We start from the raw sequence: 14081 nt of genomic DNA on the forward strand, positions 1-14081 counted from the left end.
ATTGTCATGCTGCTTATTTAACTTATATGCAGAGTACATCATGTGAAATGCTAGGCTGGATGAAGCACAAGCTGGAATCAAGATTGCTGGGAGAAATATCAATAACCTCAGATATGCAGATGACACCACCCTGATGGCAGAAAGTGAAGAAGAACTAAAGAGCCTCTTGATGAAAGTGAAAGAGGAGAGTGAAAAGTTGACTTAAAACTCAACATTCAGAAAACTAAGATCATGGCATCCGGTCCCATCACTTCATGGCAAGTAGACGGGGAAACAGTGGAAACAGTGTCAGACTTTATTTTTTTGGGCTCCAAAATCACTGCAGATGGTGACTGCAGCCATGAAATTAAAAGACGCTTTCTCTTTGGAAGGAAAGTTATGACCAACCTAGACAGCATATTAAAAATCAGAGACATCACTTTGCCAACAAAGGTCCATCTAGTCAAAGCTATGGTTTTTCCAGTAGTCATGTATGGATGTAAGAGTTGGACTATAAAGAAAGCTGAGCACCGAAGGTTTGATGCTTTTGAACTGTGGTGTTTCAGAAGACTCTTGAGAGTTCCTTGGACTGCAAGGAGATCCAACCAGTCCATCCTAAGGGAAATCATTCCTGAATATTCATTGGAAGGACTGATGCTGAAGCTGAAACTCCAATACTTTGGCCACCTGATGGGAAGAACTGACTCATTTGAAAAGACCCTGATGCTGGGAAAGATTGAAGGCAGGAGGAGAAGGGGAGGACAGAGGGTGAGATGGTTGGATGGCATCACCGACGTAATGGACATGAGTTTGAGTAAACTCCGGCAGTTAGTGATGGACAGGGAGGCCTGGAGTCCATGGGGTTGCAAAGAGTTGGACATGACTGAGCAACCGAACTGAACTGAACTGAATGAATCAGAGGGCAAAGTTCTTATCACAGCCTAAGAGACTTTGTCTCACTCCCACTGGCCTTTCAGCCTTGTCTCTCCTGTGACCTTCCTCATGCTCCCTGGTCACGTCAGCCTTCTTTCAGCCCCTATGCTCACCACATTTCCTCAGTTCCTATAATCTCTGCACATCCAGTTCCACCTACCAAGAAAGCTCTTTCTGCATCTTCTTCTTAAAAACTGTTACATTTGTAATTTTACATTTTTGTTGTTGTTGTCGTTGTAGTTATTCTCTGTCTCAACTATTAAAATGGAAGCTCAGTGAGGTCAGGGTCTGTCTTTGTTCATCACCATATCTCCTGCCCTCCACACTGTGCTGGTACAATGACCGGTACAACGAATATTCAACTATTACATTCAACTGCCTTCTGTATGTCTCAGTCTTAACACATCCCAAACTAAAATGCTTCTTATCCCCCAAAATACTGCTCTACTGGCAGAGTTGCCATGTTGCAGAATTCAAGGAACGATGGCCACAGAGTGTCCAAGGTGGCAAGAATATACAGAAGAACTGTACAGAAAAATCTTCATGACCAAGATAATCACGATGGTGTGATCACTCACCTAGAGCCAGACATCCTGGAATGTGAAGTCAAGTGGGCCTTAGAGAGCATCACTATGAACAAAACTAGTGGAGGTGATGAAATTCCAGTTGAGCTATTTCAATTCCTGAAAGGGGATGATGGCCTGCCTTATTACCAGCTGTGCTCCTGACATTGGACTCTCCATATGGATAGTGTGCTCTGAAGTTGAGTGTTATTCTTCTTGACTTCAGTTGACGGTAACTCTATTCTTTCATCAGGCCAAAAATTTTAGAAGTGTCTTTGATTTCTCTTTCACTCTCACACCTCACAGTAACTTTACCAGAAGATTGTATTGGCTCTACCTTCAGATTATATCAGCTCTTTTCACATTCCCGACCACTCCCACCCCAGCCTGAACCACTACCATTACTGCAATAGACCTCTTTGGGCTCCTTGCTGCTTCTCTTGTCCACGATTGAGCTAAGAACCCTTTAAAACATAAACTAGAAATTTCCCTGGTGGTCCAGTGGCTAAGATTCTGTGCTCCCAGTGCAGGGAGCCAGGTTCAGTCCCTGATCAGGGAACTCGATCCTGCATGCTGCAAGTAAATATCCCATATGCCACAACTAAGACCTGGTGCAACCAAGTAAATATTAATTTTTTTAATTAAATAAGTTAAAAAAAAAAAACATAAACCAGACCATGTCATTTCTCTGTTCAAAGCCCCATAATAGCTCCTTATTTCTCCTCAGAATAAAAGCCAAAGTCTACAATGAACTTTAAGGTCCCAAAGGCTTCCCAGATAGTTATGTAACTACACCTCTTACTTCCCTCAGGTCTGTTCAAATGTTACCTTCTTAAAATGAGGCTTGCTTTGACCATTCTATTTAACTGGCCACTCTCCAAACCCATTTACAGTGCCATTTTTTTATATTTGCACTCTTGTCACCATCTAATGGGGTTGCAAAGAGTCGGTCACGACTGAGCGACTGAACTGAACTGAACATTTATTTATGATCATCATCATTTCTGGTCTGTCCTCCTTCTGTTAGAATATAAGCTCTACAAGAACAAACCTGTTTTTATTAATTAAAACCTTGTGCATCTAAAGCAATGTCAGGGATACTGGAGGCTCAATACTGAATGAATAACTGCAGTGTCTGCTAAGCAAGAGAGATTAGTAAATATTAGCATAGGAATAAGTGTGACATACAAAGTGATAGAAGCTTTTCTCTCCATGACTCATATTTCTTTGTTAATATTCATATATGTGGAACTGTGCAGCAGGGTAAAAACTGCACAAGATTTGCAGTCAAGGTTTGAGTGATTCCTGGCCTCTCACCACTTCCTACCTGTATAACTACACAAGATTCTCTTATTGGAATAAAACACTCGCCGTGTGACCTCATGGGGCTTGTTGGGAAGATAAAATAAATGTGAATAGTTTTGCAAGCTATCCAAACAGTTTAGGAAAGCAATATTCAAAACTTTCAGTAACATCAATTGCCATCACACTGTTAACCTCCAGAGAGTTCTGTGCCGTCTGTACTGCCGGTCCAATTTTGACCTTTACTTTCTTCCAGTGCTGACACTGAGAAACTTCTGAGCTCCCTTACCCTGTTCAGGTTAGTTACCCTCGCTCTTCCTTTCCATTTTAGGAAGATGGACAGCAGGTGTTGAGTTCCCTGCTCCAGGACCTCTGCTGACTCAGGCTGCTTCTTCCTGTCCCTAGGGAGGACAAGAGAGGCGCAGTACAACACATGGGTGGCTCCTGGCATAACGTTAGCTGAGATGGAAAGGATGGTGTCTTTTCTGAAGGTACAAAGATTAAGGCTCTTCTTCCACAGGGTGGAACCCCACGCAAACAGTTCTGGAGACCTGGTTTCCCATTGCCCTGCAGCCCTCCAAGTGAGAGATCTGAGGCAAGTCCCTTCAATCTTAACCGGAAAAGGACATCATCATAGTTATCCAAGTGCCCTTTGGACTTCGCAAGAGTTATTGGAGGGTCAGAAATAGGAGAAGGCCAGGGGACACTGAGTTTTATTGAAGCTCTGGGTGTATTTAAGAGTGAAAGAAAGAAAAAGGTGCCAAAACAGGTTTCAGAAATTGTCATTTTTTTTTAATGTGTTTAAATCCAAAATCACTTTCATCAGATGGAAAACACCATGCAACTTGTGCTCTGTAAAAATATACTAATTCACAGTACAAGGAATGTGTCTTAAGAGACGTAAATTAAAGTTCTAAAATAAAAACTTTAAATCATGTCAGTTTGTAACTATATATTCGCTTATTTAGAGTTACCATCGGAAGTTTGTAGGTGAAGCCCTCTTGATTCTCCTAAGAACGGGGTTGGTCCTGTTTAAGAAAAGGCTCAGGATAATACAAATTAATGTTAGTGTTCTTTCCCAACCCTATGTTTAATCAATGGCACATCCTTGGTTTTGAATTATTTAAATGTATTATTATTTAACCATGTAAGTATTTGTCATTTCCGATTAAATTGTAGATGCCTCAGGAAAAAGACCTAAATACAAGAAAAATCAGCGAATGCAATTTCCTTTGGCCTACGTGAGTCCTTTTGTGTCTCAAAAGCTTACAAACTGTTTGAAGAGACACTGGACCATAGAACAACTCTGACTGCCCAGGACATCTGGCAACCATATGATATTCTTGAACTTCGACTAAAAAAAGAAAATATAAATTTGTGGAAGTAAAGCTCTGCTTCCTAAAACATTATAAATCAACTATACGCCAATAAAGTTAAAATTAAAAAAAAAAACAAACGCTGCTTCAACTCACGTATTCTTGGTGACTAAAAAACTAAATTATCAAAACAAAAACCTCCCACCAGAAACCTAAATCATCTGGAAAGCATGAAAAATTCCAGCAAACTATGTTCAGCAATTCACCATCATTAAAACTTGAGGCTCATTTTGTTTCATTTATTCTCAATCATTTACTCTTCTGAGAAAAGAGTCCAAGGCGCCTAGAACAGATGTGAGCAGCAATAGAGCGACTGTTGGGGGTTTTCACATTTGCAGGTGGTGGCAGAAGAGAGAGAAATATTACTTTAAAGGAACTCTTGTGAGGTACTTAAGAAGCAGCTCCTCGTTAGTATAGTGGTTAGTATCCCCGCCTGTCACGCGGGAGACCGGGGTTCAATTCCCCGACGGGGAGGTTGGTACTTCTTTTTTACTAACCATCACAAATATTTCCCATATTTCAACTGGCCGATACAGCTAACAAATACAACATGCTGTTATTTTCTGTAAGTGCGTCTTTTCAAAATGATAACTTTTAAGCTCACCGTGAAGTAAAAGCCAACACTGAAGGTAAACGCTTTATACTGTTTTCAGAAGGATTAAGTAAATGTTCGGAGAACGCCCGCTGCTCGCTTCCAGCAACAAGCTATCGCTGGGTGGCAAACGCCTGCGCAGTAGCGCCCCGCCAAATTCCAAATGGAGGTCACGAACTCGGCCTACGGAAACAGGAGACTGTAGGGAGAGAGGGCCGAGGCTCCGCCCTTAACCAGGCGGGTTGGAACGGAAACCGCTTACAGAAAAAGGGGAAGGACCAGTTTCCTTTGACCCCGGAGACTCGACTAAATGAGAAACTCCATTCTCCCGCGTCTGTTAATCCCATCCTAGCCTAGGTAGAGGGCTAGCTATGAGGAAAATCTTGCAGCTAAAGGAATCAGTCTCCGATGGAGAAGCAAGGAAAGAATGGAAGGAAAGGCGAGGCGCTCCCGGAAGAGACGCCATTTTACCGGAGTCCTAAGAAACTGCGCGAACTACAGCCCAGCAGGACCTCGTGGCGCAACGGTAGCGCGTCTGACTCCAGATCAGAAGGCTGCGTGTTCGAATCACGTCGGGGTCATGGCCTTTTACTTTTAGGCCTTCTGGTTTCTATGAACTAGATGTATTCAGGCTAGATGTGTTCCCGCCATTTTCTGGAAATACCTTTCATTGCAGGATTACATCTTCCTTGTCCAAATGTTATCCCAGTAATCCTTAGTCTGCAAGAAGACAAAGATTACCTTAGTCTGCCAAAAGACAAGGATCACCTTAAAGGTGGTGGTTTTGGTCTTTTTTTTTTCACTCTTGAGCCTTGTGAATTCTCTGTCATTGAACATTCATAATGCATAGTGATGTGGTTGTTACTGTTGTGCATTAGTGAGCATATTAGCTGATGGTGGTCCGTAACAGGGAACGTACAATAATACATAAACCGTACGAGCTGTTTTTCCAAAAACAATTTTAGACCTGTTTCCCTTTGGAAAGCAAGTCCAACAAGGTACAATTTCTAACTCTGTGTAATAGTTTACATCAACATGTGCACGCTGTACAGTCTTGCAGGTGAAACTGTGGCACACTACATAATGACTAACCCAAGACCCTGAACCTGGTGAATGACTTCAGATCCCAGTCTTCACTATCTTATATTAAAGGTTGAAACAAACTATTGAAAAAACTGCCTAGAAGCCGTTGGCCCTAAGTGATACCAATGCATCTTTTATCTTTTCATCAACTAATGCAAGTAGTAATAAATTAGGTACCACTTTCAACTATTAGTCTCATAGCAGGAAGCAAAGCTTACTCATTCACCTTTGTAAGTTGCAGGACTCTTGGTACTGAATAGTGCCTTAGAGGCATGTGTCAAATATCTGTTGTACAAAAAGTAAATGGCAAGACTATGAGAAATTATTCGTTTGGGGGGTTTTTTATTGGGTATATTCCACGCAAGCCCTTGAGTTTTCTTGCTCAGTATTTTGAATATGGCAAATACGAATTTCTTACATTTCAGCCTATTCTAGCATTGGACATCATGTTTTTGTGTAGTCTTTGCTTTCTTTTTTGGTTGGATTGAGATTAGATCATACATTTCAACAGAAATTTATGGACCACTGATACTGCAATGAACATTGAGGAAAAGATTACACCCAGTAAAAGTGATTTTTTGAGCAGCAGAAAAAAAGATACCTTAAGTAACCAAACACCATAATATATTAGCGTGAGTGGCAAAAACAGAGTGGTGTGAGGGTGCTAAAATATGGACATTAGGTAGTTCAGAAAGTCTTCATAAAGGAAGATCTTGAAAAATAATGAAAGCTTCTATGTGACTTTAAGGCATTCCATCCAGTGGATATATGTGAATGCCTTCTATGAGTCAAGCACTATCACTTAATACCCTGGGATCTGACATCTTCCAACTATAAAAGCTGAGGTTTATATGTATTAGCTTCCTAGGGCTGCCACAGCAAAATACCGCAGACTGGGTAGCTTTTCAACGACAGAAATTTATTTTCTGACAGTTCTGAAGGCTGGAAGTCCAAGATCAAAGTGACAGTACAGCTAGTTTCTTCTGAAGCCTGTCCTTCACTCACAGATGACCACTTTCTTGCTATGTCTTCACATGGTCTTTCCTGCGTACGCATACATCCCTAGTATCTCTGTATGTGTCCAAGTTTCCTCTTTCAGGACACCAATCAGATCAAATTAGGGCCCATTCGTGGCTTCATTTAACTGAATCACCTCTTAAAAGGCCTTACCTTGGAAATACAGCCACATTTTGAAGTACCAAGGGATTAGGGCTTCAATATATGAATGAAATCAGGGAACACAATTCAGCCCATAATGGAAGTAATGGTCATTTTCGCCCCTGGCAACTTTGCATATGCAGCATAGTGAAGTCGCTCAATCGTGTCCAACTCTTTGCGACCCCGTCCATGGGATTCTCCAGGCAAGAATACTGGAGTGGGTTGCCATTTCAAGACACTTAATCTTAGCTGGGACATATCTCATTTGTACAAAATCATACTCTTGTGAGGCAGACAGAGCAGTTTGTATTACCTTGTAAATCATTTTATTTGGCAGTCCCAGCAAACTAATACAACTTCTTTGGAGAACTGCTATTAATAGTTATTCATTATTGCTGGAGAGGAAGAGAGAAGTAAAGCTGTAAAGGTAAACAGGAGTCAGCTCACCCAGGACCTTTTGTGCCATTCTAACTAATTTAGATTTTATTCTGCAAGCAATGAAGAGCCATTATTTAAAAATGTGACAAGGTCAGCTGTGGCTTTACAAAGAACGTGAAAAATAGCCTAGAACTGCTGTTGCTGGACCAGCATCCTGGAAACAAGTTAAAAACGTAAAATTTCAGGCCCCACTCCAGACTCACAGACTCAGAAAACTCTGTGGGTGGGCCTACCAACCTGAGTTTTAACCAGGCCTTCCAGGTGATTCTGATGCAAGCTAAAATAAAAGAATCATGGGCCTAAAGAGCAAAGCTGGACTGGAGGCCCCACTTACCTCACAGAGTTGTTAAGAGAGTCACATAAGATAAAATACACAGGGCTTCCTTGGTGGCTCAGTGGTAAAGAACCTGCCCATCAATGCAGGAGATGTAGGTTTGATCCCTCATCCAGGAATATCCTACCTGCCAAGGAGCAACTAAGCCTGGGGCCACAACTATTGAGCCTTTTTGCCCTAGAGCCAGGAAACCACACCTACTGAGCCCAAGTGCCACAGATGCTGATGCCCACACACCCTAGAACCCGTGCTCTGCAACAAAGAAGCCACCACAATGAAAAGCCTGTGCACTGCAACTACAGAGTAGCCCAACAACAAAAACCAGCACAGTCAAAAACAAAAAAAAATTTTTTTAGTAAAATACATAAAAGTGTCTTCGATGTTGTAAAGTTAATATATATCGTTGTTTAGTTGCTAAGTCATGTCTGACTCTTTGGCAACCCCTTCATTAATATTTATATCATTAGTAATAGTTCTATAACTCTAAAATGGTCACTTTACAGTTTTTAGCTTCTTTCCCAAGGCTGAACATGTGTACTCTTTCACAATGGCCCATTTTACTGACTTGATGTCACTGTGAAATAACCCAAAATCCAACATGTCATTTAAACTTCTACAATCATTATATAGGAATGATGTAAGGAAAAAGGATCTGGAATACACAAATTGATATTTGAATTCTCAAATTCTGACACTTAATGGCTCTGTGATTTTGTTCTATTTCACTAACAACTTTCCAGTCTATCATGTATTCTTACAAATGGATTTATCCCCTAGTACAGAATGCTCTGAGCATTTGTTTCACCCATTTAATAAGATAGCTTTCACTTTTGAATTATTTTTAATCAGTTACTTAGGACTGATGTACTTGGAGGAACTGATAAAATGGAGCCTTTGGAAATGAAAACTAAAAAACAGGTTGTGAATTCTGATAAGACAAGTGATTTTCCAATTTCTCATACTAATTCAAAGTAGTTATGCTTATAAATCATAAGTAGTTATGATTACAAAATAGAAAAGTAGTTATTATGAAATCATATGTGTTCACTGTAGAAACAGAGAAAAACATAAGAAAAATCATCTGTTCCCATCTCCTAGAAGAAACTACTATGAACATTCTGGTCTATACTCATTTAGTCCATTTAAATATACACATATCCATACACATCTCAGTTCCTCATAAAACTGAGATCTTACTCTAATATGGTCTCTTTTTCTTTTCGTGTTGTAAACATTCTCTCATATTCTTAGATAAACGTCATGTATTTCATCATCTGCTCTGTTTCAGGTGACATCCTTAAATTCACAACCAAGTCCTATACAAAACAGAATAATGAAAAATAAAAAAGTCACCTATATGTTAATAACATTAAGAACTCCAGAAAGGGAAATGAAGTGTTTCCAATTGTTTTAGAAAAAAAAATTGTTAAAGAGTTTTCTGACAAAGTAATTGCATTATTTTAAGTCTGTGGGTTCACATAGAAATATCTTTCCATTGTTTCCCAAAGCTTTGGGTTATTAGAGCTGTAACATTAAAAAAAAAATTTTTTTTTTAAACCTACTACCTGTTTTGACATAAAAGATAATTTACATTTTTTTTTACATTGGATGAATGTAACACAAAAAATCGAGTCTCTTTTTTAAATTCAGAAATTTCACAGGAGATGACTGAAAGCGTCAAGTCCTTGAGGACAGAAGGCTGAGACCCAGAGTACAACCGGTAGAATTCACTCTGATAGGACACCACTTCAATTTAAACAAGAAAGATGCAAGAAAAAATGTGTGCAGACTTGACTGTCTGAAGTTGAGGCATTCCCCACAGATGGTTTTTATGTTCTCAATTATGAGGCAAGATCATCAGCTAGCTGAAAATGGGGACAGGTTGGAGGAAGGGATGTGAATAATTTGAGGAGAGAGGTGAAAGTATGAATGGTTAATCCAGAGAGTGTCAAGTGCTCCTGTGAGGTCTGAGGTCATGAATTAAAACCAGCTGGGGTATGATTTTTTTTTTTTTTGCCAGCAATCTTGGGTGCAAGCAATGAGAAAGTTTGTTCCAACAAGGTTCAGTCCAAGCAAAGCTCCAAGTTCCTCCAAGCAAGAAAGAGACACTGGAGTGAAAGAGTTGAAAATGTTTGCAAAAGAGTGATTGTAAGGATTGATCAGGGAATCTAAATCAGTTGAGTTGGAATGATTAAATGATGGCAGAAGCAGGAAAAATAGACTTTTTTTTAAAGTATTGGATTAATGAATTGGAGGTCAGCGAGAATATGACAAATGAGCTGAGTAAAAAGAGGCTACTTATTGACCATTGGGATACTTGAAATTGAGATTTACTGAGCTACTGATGACAGGGTTCAGAGTCGTACCACTGGAGTGGATGGATGAGATGGAGTAGAGGAACAAGTCATTGGAGATGAAGAGGTCAAAGACCTAAGAGGCTCAGTGTTGGTGTTACATGGGTCATGTTGAATTCACAGAATGCAGACAAAACCTAGAGCAAGAAGCAATGGTCTAATTTCTGAGGGAGAGTGCCCAAGGGGTTGATAAATTTTAGCTGTAAAGATGATAAAGGGATCAGATGATATGAACTTCAAATGTTTTGGAAGGAGGAAAGAGAAATAGTTTGTAACAAGTAATTAGGAACAAAGGGGCCAAACTCTGTAGCCCAACCTCTTGCCCTTAAGGTACACAGAGCATGAGAAAAATAAATAACCTATTGATAGCACCCTACTTCAGAGCTCTACAGCAGTTAAAAGCAAAATTACCTTAATCACTAAAAACAGTAGTGCTGGGGATATACCTGGATGCATCTAGGCTAATTCCAAGTCTGAATTTGATAACTCACGGCTTTGGGGATGATGTAGAAAGGCAGTCTGACACCTTATGACATCAACCATATTTCCTGAGAAATGTAGAATCTGCAAATAACCTCCTGTTGATAGTACCCAGTGATAAGAAAAGGAGAGATAATTAATGAAAGGGAATGAAAATTATGTTTCGCTCAGAGAACATTGATTTCAGGCACCTAGAATGCAGTTCTTTCTGAATTATCTTTAATGTTGGCTTATAGGTTATAGATGGAGAAGGAAACGGCAACCCACTCCAGTATTCTTGCCTGGAGAATTTCATGGCCAGAGGAGCCTGGTGGTCCACAGTTCATGGGGTTGCAAGGAGTCAGACACAACTGAGTGACTAACACAATATAGGGTAAAGTATTGTCTATGTAAAAGAGCTTTCAGGTTTGCTGCATGAGACAGGGCGCTCAGGGCTGGTATGACGGGATGACCCTGGGGGATGGGATGGAGGGAGGTGGAAAGGGGGTTCTGGATGGAGAACACATGTGCACCTGTGGCTGATTCATGTCAATGTTTGGCAAAAACCACTATACTATTGTCAAGTAATTAGCCTCCAATTAAAATGGGTTTTTTTTTTTTTTTTTAAAGAACTTTCAGAAGACATATAGATGGCCAACATACACATGACAAAGTGTTCAGTATCATCTAATCACTGGGGCTTCTCAGGTGGCTCAGTGGCAAAGCATCCTCCTGCCAATGCAGGAGCCGAAAGAGACGCAGGTTCGGTCCCTGAGTCGGGAAAATACCCTGCACTAGGAAATGGGAACCCACTCCAGTACTCTTACCTGGAAAATTCCATGGACAGAGGAGCCTGGTGGGCTACAGTCCATGGGGTCACAAAAGAGTCGGCTGCAACTGAGCACATACGCATCACTAATCATTAGAGAAATACAAATCAAAACCACAGTGAGATAACACCTCACACCTATCAAAATGCTGCTAAGTCACTTTCGTCATGTCCGACTCTGTGTGACCCCATAGACATCAGCCCACCAGGCTCTCCTGCCCCTGGGATTCTCCAGGCAAGAACACTGGAGTGGGTTGCCATTTCCTTCTCCAATGCATGAAAGTGAAAAAGTGAAAGTGAAGTCGCTCAGTGTCTGACTCTTAGCGACCCCATGGACTGCAGCCTACCAGGCTCCTCCATCCATGGGATTTTCCAAGGAAGAGTACTGGAGTGGGGTGCCATTGCCTTCTCTGATCAAAATGGCTGTTATCAAAAAGAAAAGTATTGGTGAGGACGTGATTAAAGGGAATCCTCGTTCACTATTGATAGGAATGTAAATAGATGCAGCCACCACGGAAACAGTATGCAGGTTCCACAAAAAAATTAAAAATAGAACTACCATATGATCTAGCAATTCCACTACCTAAAAATAATGAAAAAAAAATGCACCCCTATGTTTATTGCAGCATCATTCACAACACTGAAGATATGTAAGCAAACCAAGTGTCCATCCAGAGATGAATGGATAAAGAAAATGTGATATAAATTGAAATAGACACAAATTCACACACAAACACACACACTCTCTCTCACAGGAATACTTAACCATAAAAAAGAATGAAATCTTGACATTTATAGCAACATGGACGGACCTGGGAGGTATTATGCCAAGTGAAATGTTAGACAAAAACAAATACCATATATTTCACTTTATGTGGAATCTGAAAAACAAAACAAAGGAATAAACAAAACAGAAACAGACTCTCAGATACAGAGAACTGGTGGTTGCCAGAGGGGAAGGCAATTAAGAGGTACAAACTCCCAACTATGAGATAAATCATGGGGGATGTAATGTGCACGTAAGTTAATAGTAAAAAATATTTTACCAACTTTGTACAGTGATAATTTCATAATGTATAAAAATATAGAATCATATGTTGTATACTTGAAATTAATAATATTGTATAGTAATCAAAAAATTAAATAAGCCAACTTTCAGGTTCAACAGGTAATTTTTTTTCTTTTTTGGCTTGTGGGAAAAGGTAGGATTAAACTGCCTGGAAATTTTCTAGTATGAAGGCCCTATGGAAAAAAAGCAGCGTAGCATCCTGATAGCTCTCCCATATGGCTCTGTGATTCCATCATTGTATTTGCATACAATTTAAGTAGGTTTTTATTTTCATGTGTCAGTGATGCCGCCTCCTTTGAGAAAACACTTCAGGATCCACTAGCTACCAGAGCCTGGAGACCTTTCTATAATCTAACCGCCTCAGATCAAATCTAGCCCTGGTAACTCTGACCCTTTCAGAGCAGCAAAACCTACCTTTTAAAAACTGTAAGTACAGTCAGGGCAAGAGCCAAACCCTTCAACTAGTAAGGTAAAGACTTAACAAGATAATTTGCTAATTTAAGTAGGGTAGAATAAACTCATTAATTGTGGCCTTGCAGAGATTATGCTCAGGACTTTTGCTCTGCACATTTTAACGTTAAGACTCTACGAAAAGAAATAACTGTGGGAGGGCACACCGCAGACTGTGGTCATCCCACACTCGCTGACTACGTTTGTAGGGTTACCAGTCACTGCAAAATCATGATCGTTTGCCTGTCAGCTCAGTTTACCCTCTGAAGATAAAACACTGGTTTCTGTACTCGGCGATGACCATGGTGGTAGGGCTTGCGGTAACTTTTACACTGGGACCTAAAAATCTTCGAAACAACTTGCTAATTAAAGCACAATTTTGAATTTGCATTCCTGATCTTAATATTGCTCAAATATATGTAAATTTTAATAATTAGTAAAATTGTCTCTAGGTTAGAAATAATGTCTCCATTTCAACAAAATAAAATGGCTTGATTCATAGGAAACATTTTTGGTGAAGGTTCTTTAAATTTAAAAGAACCATGCAGAAATCAGATAAACTTTCTTTTTAAAGGCGCTTATAAAGCATAGTCTGGAGGTCAGAATTTGGGAAATGATTAAGACAACCTAATTCTAAGGTCACCTTTCTTTTCTTGAAACATATATAAATTGGTAAGGTATACATGTATTTGTTATTAATGGTATTTGTTTTCAAGAAGACATTTTTATCTTAACAAATTTCTGAGACTCCACCAGGTTTTAACTTGGATCCTTAATATGGCTCTGATTAGTGTTTCCGGCCTAATTAAAATCACTAGGCTTCCCCTAAGATTAAAATCTAGAATGCACCTATCTATCTCAGTAATCTTAAATTGCCTATTAAGGCATTTCTAAATCATTTCATTTCGCTGCATTAAGCATTTAGGTTTAAGTTATGGTTTAAGATACTCTCGGGTGGAGGGATCCAACCCATAGACGGCTCTCAACAAAAATGCAGTTGAGCCCAAAGAGCTAAATCAAATTCTTTAGGAATGCCCCAACCTTCTTTAGGGTAAGAGGCAAGTGCAGTATTTGGCAATACAATTTTGTCACAAATTCAACGGCAGGTTAAAGTGCCCTGTAGTCAAGGTCTGGTTTTTCCTAAATTTCAGGAACAAAAGAA

The 14081-nt window shown here is 39.9% G+C and overlaps 2 non-coding genes across 2 annotated transcripts; both read left to right on the forward strand.

The window, feature by feature from the left end:
* Positions 1-4555: 4555 nt before the first annotated feature.
* TRNAD-GUC (transfer RNA aspartic acid (anticodon GUC)) lies at positions 4556-4627 on the forward strand. Its single transcript has one exon. It is a non-coding gene; the product is annotated as a tRNA-Asp (tRNA).
* A 627-nt stretch (positions 4628-5254) lies between these two features.
* Positions 5255-5326, forward strand: TRNAW-CCA (transfer RNA tryptophan (anticodon CCA)). Its single transcript has one exon. It is a non-coding gene; the product is annotated as a tRNA-Trp (tRNA).
* The last annotated feature ends 8755 nt before the right edge of the window (positions 5327-14081 follow it).

This window comes from Bos indicus, chromosome 5 (assembly GCF_029378745.1).
Source record: "Bos indicus isolate NIAB-ARS_2022 breed Sahiwal x Tharparkar chromosome 5, NIAB-ARS_B.indTharparkar_mat_pri_1.0, whole genome shotgun sequence".
Taxonomy (NCBI): domain Eukaryota; kingdom Metazoa; phylum Chordata; class Mammalia; order Artiodactyla; family Bovidae; genus Bos; species Bos indicus.